Source organism: Sinohyriopsis cumingii, chromosome 1 (assembly GCF_028554795.1).
Source record: "Sinohyriopsis cumingii isolate HCF-2022 chromosome 1, ASM2855479v2, whole genome shotgun sequence".
NCBI lineage: Eukaryota > Metazoa > Mollusca > Bivalvia > Unionida > Unionidae > Sinohyriopsis > Sinohyriopsis cumingii.
The window spans coordinates 132,473,304-132,482,139 of NC_142961.1; the positions used below are offsets into that span (position 1 = coordinate 132,473,304).

The window sequence follows — 8,836 nt, forward strand, 5'->3', positions numbered from 1 at the left end:
TACCACTAGACAAATAACGTAGCGTTCACACATCAAATGAGTGCCTCCGAACCAAAGGATAGTTACGTTTCTGTTTTTAAAAAGATCACACCAATGACAAATTGCACAACATATCTGAAGAAGATGGTGAAAATGGTAACAGTCCAACCCAAATCATCTATATAATAAATAAAACTAGTTGCAAACCTAACGTCTTAAAGTCTAATCGGAATCTTTCATACAAACTAATAGCAGAGCTTTTATCGTCTAATAAATGAGTAAAAAGACATGAATTGTCCGTTACCTGAGGTGTGCCTATGACATGCGGGCGCAAAATTCACTGACAGGAGACGCGGAATATCTGGTGAGATGCACCTTTGGTGTGGTGCCCATATTATCACGCACTAGCAACTGACAAGTGATATTAATGTTAGACTGCACGAGCGTAATGAGATTTTAAAAAAATATCTACATCGATTAACATAGAGGTGTTCGAAAAGTAGCATTCAAAATTTTAAGCAAGACAGAAGGTAGCATGGAAACATTTTCAGGAGCAATGGATGTACCAGCGGCTGGATTGGGTGTATTGGGAATAAAGGTTGGAGCAATTATACGCTTATCTTTTGTGGTTTTGGTTCAGTGATTATAAATGCTGTTGTAGAAGTAGATCAGAAGTGATATATAGGCTTAACGCGCGATATATATATATATATATATATATATATATATATATATATATATATATATATATATATATATATATATATATATATATATATATATATATATATATATCCTATTTAACTCTCAGCAGTTTGAAGTAAATAAGTTTGTTATGTTGTATTCACCAATAATGAAGAATATCTACGATGACTCGGCAAAGCCCTGTTGGTAACAGATATTTAAGTAAGAATTCGGAAAATCTGCAATGATTCTGCAATGCCTTGCTGGTAGGGAACATGTAAGTGTGTGTGCGCGCGCGCGTGTGTGTATGATTTGGATTTTTAACGTAGCTTTAACAATTTTTCAGTCATATCGCCATGATGTCTGCAGTGTGGCAGTTTATAATGATATCTAGCACTGAGGCATCATGCCGCAGACATGTAGCATGATGTCCCACCCAGTCACATTATCCTGACACCAGGCCGACCTGTCCTAACACTAACCTCTTAATTCTTAGCGCCAAGCGAGGAAGCTGTAAGTACCATTTTTGTAAGTCTTTGGTATGACTCGGCCGGGGATCGAGCCAACGACCTCCCGCATCCGAGGCGGACGCTCTAACTACCAGGCCACCGGAGCGGTGAACATATAAGTAAGAATTCGGAAAAGCTTCAATGCCTTGTTGGTAGGGGACATGGAAGTAAGTATTCGAAATAGCTGAAGTAATTCTGCAATGCCTTTTGGGAAAATGATATTGAAGAAATAAAATGCAGAATAGTTGTAATAACTGCAACAGACGCAGTTTTAATGTGGACTAGCTGAAATGATTCTACAAAGCTGCATCGATATCAGACGTGGACATAAGAACCCAAAAGAGATACAGCTACAAAGTCTTATTGGAATCGGACAGGGAAATAAGAATGCAAAATAGATGCAATGGTTCTATAAAGCCTTGCTGCTAACAGGCATGGAATGAAGATGGTTACTGTAACAGAGTGAATTTTGAAGAAAAAAAAATATTGCTGCAGGATAACCAAGTCAATCTTGTAGCGGTCAGCGTGACACGTAATAATTAACTTTGACGTACGGCTCGGCCAGCAATAAATCGCTAGCCTGAGATAGTTTGACCATCTTGGTTTAGGGGCACGATTGATTTTTAATTAGGACCCGCTGGGGTAATGATCCGACAGTGATAGTGGCAATGTTAAGTCAGAGGTTAAGTAGCCGGAAGCAACAAAGTGGACACAATCAAGAGACAATTTGTACTATTTGAAAAAAAAGTGTCATAAAATAATTTTTTTCTTCACATAGTTATTGATATAGTTGGAAAAGAGAGAATTAATGAGAGAATTATTCTAACTTTGATGGGCGTGTACAATAGTTCGCGGTTAGATTAAGATAATCCTGATTGGCTAAGTTAAAATAAGGGGAACGCTTCCTTGACAAAATTCAACGTTTTAAGTAGTTTCCCTCGCGACAGTGGCCAGTCTAAGTTTTTGTAGGAAGCGAAGAAGTTCTTAGCTCCGGGAAATAACAAATATTTCTCTTTAAATTATCCATGGGACGGGTGTCAGGAAGACGAGGGATACCACTGGACATAAATGAAACACGGATTCGGCTTCGTGAAAAGAAAGCGTGTCTCAGAAAGCACAATATTTGTCTCAGTGGCATACAATATGTTCGTTGATATAAACTGTGTCATGATTTGTTGCATTTATTCGTTTTAAAGTAGATTTTACTCATATATTCTAAGAATGTCATATAATATTACCTTGCTATGTATTTTGAGAGAATTATTCAGTTTGTATGTAACAGAAATTTCATACTGAGAACATGTTGATTTATCTTTCTTAAAGATATGAATCATATAGGCAGGGAATTGATTTTATTAAGTCTGGAAAGGTTATGCCAATGAATTGCTAGTTAGCAAGTAATGTAGTTAGGACAAGACGTGAAGTCCATTAATTCATTCGTGCAGTTAAGTCGTGAATTCTTTTCCGTCGAGAAAGAGGCGTATTCTGATCGGCACATAGTTCAATTAGTGATTTATAGCGCACAGGGGAGTAGTACGGTTTATTGTGACTAAGTTCTGTCATAGTATCTAGCGCTAGGGGAAGACATTAATTTGATGGTAATAGGACTGTAAATCAGCGTCAGGATGCGAAATGACCTATATTAACCTTAGTTCTGTTGAATTATGATATCTGACGTAAGAGTGGGGATTACTGCTTGATCCCAGAAGAAAACGCCTGAAAAATATTTAGGTTGCGTATTTATGTGTTTATTTTTTACAGGTTAAGTAGTTCATTATGTACAGCAGTGGGAAAGACAGCAGACAAGCAGGTTACGTTGATGAGACGGAAGAGGCTGGAGAGATAGAGAGAAGAGGAAGAGGAATACGAGGAATCTGACCTGTCACCATTATAGACTTTGAGAGGACCGGATGCAACCAGGTTATGCGGGCATGCGAAGCAAATGAGTTCTGTCGTTCACTCGTTCTATGATGAAATTTGCTTTATCGTTTAAACTGAACAGTTAATACAAATCTGATAAATTTGGTCATTTTATATCTGTGAGAAAGTTTATCATTCAAATGTCATGTTCAATTTCATTTGGTTTATGTAATTCATTCAACTGTTATATTTTACATACGGGGGCTCTTGTTCTATTCTATATCTCTGCTCAGATCTCTGTTATTCCATCTATTATTTTGTATTTTATGTTATTGTTTATTAGATATGGGCAATAACATCTTGGTCGATCATCTCCTACATAACGATAACCGGACAAAAGGCCACACATCAAGTGGTCGCTCTAACAAAGTGGGATGCTTGTCTCGGGGTTGGAACATTTTAGTTAAAGTGAAGATTCTGAGCAAATATAGCATAAAGCATAATTTATCAAAATCTTGATAATTTCGGTAGTGATTGTTAAGAAATATTCATTAGAATAAATCGAACCATTATCATCTGCTCTTTTGTATGTTCAGTCCAATCAATTTCATGCCATTTCTTTTCATGTTGTGATGATATCATTGTAAGAGATTGAGACACGTGCCTTTGCAATTATTCAGTAAGCTGGGGAGAAAGAGTCGTATACTGATTTTATGTAATGGGGGGATTACCTTAGTATTCTCTTAGGAGAAGATTTAATTAGTTAAGCCCACAATAGGAATTATGCCTTGTTTGGTGTGTAAGCTTTAAGCTGAATTTTGGAGAGAAATTCAAACTGTGTACTGTCTGTTTTGGGTTGGGGTTTTTATTGTTTGTCCAAGGGATATTCTGGTATAAGTGACTCCATAGGTAGGACTATACCATAAGCGAGTAAATACGTGTGGCTCTATTTTCAAGTAGGCATGTAAGACTAGAGTGGGTAGGGAACTTAGTTCGTGTGACACCGTACAAGTAGAACAGGATAGCGATAGGCAGACAGTCGGGGAATTTAATCCATTGGTAAGAACGAGTTAGGAAACGAAGGGACCCATTTAGCTGAATTTTTGGGGCGAAGTGTTAGAGAACACAAGGAACGGCAATGGGGGGGGGGTAGAGAAAGAAAGAAGAGGAGAAAGACAAGCAGCGAAGCGAGAATAGGAGAAAGAGCTCGATTTCATGAAATTGCAGGCCGACGAAAGAGCTAGGGAACGTGAACATACTTTAGCTTTGGAGAGGCTGAGGATCGAAGAAGGGTCCAGAAGGGTTGAAGTCCAGACGACCAACACAGATCACCATATCTGTGTTCAACGACAAGAACGAAATCATTTTTTTTTTATTCGAAAAGATGTCACTCGTTCATCAAATACCCAAAGACAAGTGGGTTATCAGCGTCTCAGCATTCTTGCAGGGAACCGCGAAAGAAGTTTACTATAATATGTCACAGAACGGCGTAGACGTCTACGATGCCCTGAAAAAAGTGCTACTATGCATCTGGGGTGGATAGGGACCTACCCTGTATCAGCGAACCTAAGAAGTCCACCGAGGGAGCACCCCATAGACGGAATGGTGCGAGGCCAGGCGCTCGTAATTCCAGTCGTGATCATTTCTGTGAGACAGGGGAGGCCCATAGGGCAGATAAGGGTACCCTCACATAAAGGAGATATCCTATGCTAGTGCTTCAACAGACCAGGCCATATCGTTAAGGATTGTTGAAAGTAGGTCTGATAAAACCTGCATCGGAGAGTGGAAATCGTTATGTATTGACGATAGTTGATTACGCCACCCGATACCCGGAAGCCGTTTCTTTAAACAAAAGAAGGAAAACACACACACACACACACACACAAACAACATTGCTTCACTTATGGTGACTGAGGGTTTTTTCGAGGGTGGGGTCGGTCGAGAGTGTGTTCTTGAACAGATACTAACTGACACGGGGACGCAGTTTGTGAGCCAGGCGAAAAACGCGGTAAACCGGTTACTGACCATGAAAGAAAGAATGGTGACAGACTTGGAAGTAAGGATGGTGACAGGCATAGAAGTAAGAATGGTAACAGGCATGGAAGTAAGAATGGTAACAGACATGGAAGTAAGGATCGTGACAGGCATGGAAGTAAGAATGGTAACAGGCATGGAAGTAAGAATGGTAACAGACATGGAAGTATGAATGGTGACGTGCAAGGAAGTAAAAATGTTAACAGGCATGGAAGTAAGAATTGTGACAGGCATGGATATAAGAATGGTGACAGGCATGTATGTAAGAATGGTGACAGGCATGGAAGTAAGAATGGTAACAGGCATGGAAGCAAGAATGGTGACAGGCATGGAAGTAAGAATGGTGACAGGCATGGAAGTAAGAATGGTAACAGACATGGAAGTAAGAATGGTAACAGGCATGGAATTAAGAATGGTTACAGGCATGGAAGTAAGAATGGCAACAGGCATGGAAGTAAGAATGGTGACGTGCAAGGAAGTAAAAATGTTAACAGGCATGGAAGTAAGAATTGTGACAGGCATGGATATAAGAATGGTGACAGGCATGGAAGTAAGAATGGTAACAGGCATGGAAGTAAGAATGGTAACAGGCATGGAAGTAAGAATGGTGACGTGCAAGGAAGTAAAAATGATAACAGACATGGAAGTAAGAATGGTGACATACATCGAAGTAAGAATGGTGACAGACATGGAAGTAAGAATGGTGACATACATCGAAGTAAGAATGGTGACATTCATCGAAGTAAGAATGGTGACATGCATGGAAATAAGAATGGTAACAGGCATAGCAGTAAGAATGGTAACAGGTAAAAGGAATGGAAGTAAGAATGGCAACAGGCATGGAAGTAAGAATGGTGACGTGCAAGGAAGTAAAAAATATAACAGGCATGGAAGTAAGAATGGTGATAGGCATGGATATAAGAATGGTGACAGGCATGGATATAAGAATGGTGACAGGCATGGAAGTAAGAATGGTAACAGGCATGGAAGTAAGAATGGTGACGTGCAAGGAAGTAAAAAATATAACAGGCATGGAAGTAAGAATGGTGATAGGCATGGATATAAGAATGGTGACAGGCATGGAAGTAAGAATGGTAAAAGACACGGAAGTAAGAATGGTGATAGGCAAGGAAGTGAGAATGGTGACAGACATGGAAGTAAGAATGGTGACATGCATCGAAGTAAGAATGGTGACATACATCGAAGTAAGAATGGTGACATGCATGGAAGTAAGAATGTGAACATACATGGAAGTAAGAATGGTGACAGGCATGGAAGTAAGAATGGTGACATGCATGGAAGTAAGAATGTGAACATACATGAAAGTAAGAATGGTGACAGGCATGGAAGTAAGATTGGTGACAGGCATGGAAGTACGAATGGTGACAGGCATGGAAGTAAGAATGGTAACAGACATGGAAGTAATAATGGTGACATGCATGGAAGTAAGAATGGTGACATGCAAGGGCAAAAAGATAGTAACAGGCATGGAATTAAGAATGGTAACAGGCATGGAAGTAAGAATGGTGACGTGCAAGGAAGTAAAAATTATAACAGGCATGGAAGTAAGAATTGTGACAGGCATGGCTATAAGAATGGTGACAGGCATGGACATAAGAATGGTAACAGGCATGGAAGTAAGAATGGTGACGTGCAAGGAAGTAAAAATGATAACAGGCATGGAAGTAAGAATGGTGATAGGCATGGATATAAGAATGGTGACAGGCATGGAAGTAAGAATGGTAACAGACATGGAAGTAAGATTGGTGACAGGTATGGAAGTAAAAATTGTAACAGGCATTAAAGTAATAATGGTAACATGCATTAAAGTAATAATGGTGACATGCAAGGGAAAAAAGATGGTAACAGGCATGGAATTAAGAATGGTAACAGGCATGGAAGTAAGAATGGTTACAGGCAAGGAAGTAAGAATGGTAACAGACATGGAAGTAAGATTGGTGACAGGTATGGAAGTAAAAATGGTAACAGGCATTAAAGTAATAATGGTGACATGCAAGGGAAAAAAGATGGTAACAGGCACGGAATTACGAATGGTAACAGGCATGGAAGTAAGATTGGGGACAGGCATGCAAGTAAGAATGGTAACAGGCATGGAAGTAAGAATGGTGACATACATCGAAGTAAGAATGGTGACATACATCGAAGTAAGAATGGTGACAGGCATGGAAGTAAGAATGGTGACATACATCGAAGTAAGAATGGTGACATACATCGAAGTAAGAATGGTGACATGCATGGAAATAAGAATGGTAACAGGCATGGAAGTAAGAATGGTAACAGGCATTAAAGTAATAATGGTGACATGCATTAAAGTAATAATGGTGACATGCAAGGGAAAAAAGATGGTAACAGGCATGGAATTAAGAATGGTAAGAGGCATGGAAGTAAGATTGGGGACAGGCATGGAATTAAGAATGGTTACAGGCATGGAAGTAAGAATGGTAACAGGCATGGAAGTAAGAATGGTGAAGTGCAAGGAAGTAAAAATGATAACAGACATGGAAGTAAGAATGGTGACATACATCGAAGTAAGAATGGTGACAGGCATGGAAGTAAGAATGGTGACATACATCGAAGTAAGAATGGTGACATACATCGAAGTAAGAATGGTGACATGCATGGAAATAAGAATGGTAACAGGCATGGAAGTAGGAATGGTAACAGGCATAGCAGTAAGAATGGTAACAGGTAACAGGAATGGAAGTAAGAATGGTAACAGGCATGGAAGTAAGAATGGTGACGTGCAAGGAAGTAAAAAATATAACATGCATGGAAGTAAGAATCGTGATAGGCATGGATATAAGAATGGTGACAGGCATGGATATAAGAATGATGACAGGATGGAAGTAAGAATGGTAACAGGCATGGAAGTAAGAATGGTGACGTGCAAGGAGGTAAAAAATATAACAGGCATGGAAGTAAAAATGGTGATAGGCATGGATATAAGATGGTGACAGGCATGGAAGTAAGAATGGTAAAAGAAAACGGAAGTAAGAATGGTGATAGGCAAGGAAGTGAGAATGGTGACAGACATGGAAGTAAGAATGGTGACAGGCATGGAAGTAAGAATGTGAACATACATGGAAGTAAGAATGGTGACAGGCATGGAAGTAAGAATGGTGACGTGCAAGGAAGTAAACATTATAACAGGCATGGAAGTAAGAATTGTGACAGGCATGGATATAAGAATGGTGACAGGCATGGACATAAGAATCGTAACAGGCATGGAAGTAAGAATGGTAACAGATAACAGGCATGGATGTAAGAATGGTGACGTGCAAGGAAGTAAAAATAACAGGCATGGAAGTAAGAATGGTGATAGGCATGGATATAAGAATGGTGACAGGCATGGAAGTAAGAATGGTGACAGGTATGGAAGTAAAAATGGTGACGTGCAAGGGAAAAAAGATAGTAACAGGCATGGAATTAAGAATGGTAACAGGCATGGAAGTAAGAATGGTTACAGGCAAGGAAGTAAGAATGGCAACAGACATGGAAGTAGGATTGGTGACAGGTATGGAAGTAAAAATGGTAACAGGCATTAAAGTAATAATGGTGACATGCATTAAAGTAATAATGGTGACATGCAAGGGAGAAAAGATGGTAACAGGCATGGAATTAAGAATGGTAACAGGCATGGAAGTAAGATTGGGGACAGGCATGGAAGTAAGAATGGTAACAGGCACGGAAGTAAGAATGGTGACATACATCGAAGTAAGAATGGTGACATGCATGGAAGTAAGAATGGT

At 39.5% G+C, this 8,836-nt stretch overlaps 1 long non-coding RNA gene across 1 annotated transcript; it reads left to right on the forward strand.

Annotated features, from left to right (window-relative positions):
• The first annotated feature begins 300 nt into the window (after window positions 1-300).
• On the forward strand, window positions 301-3,604 carry LOC149807880 (uncharacterized). Its single transcript, XR_016417972.1, has 2 exons — window positions 301-577; window positions 2,934-3,604. It is a non-coding gene; the product is annotated as an uncharacterized LOC149807880 (long non-coding RNA).
• The last annotated feature ends 5,232 nt before the right edge of the window (window positions 3,605-8,836 follow it).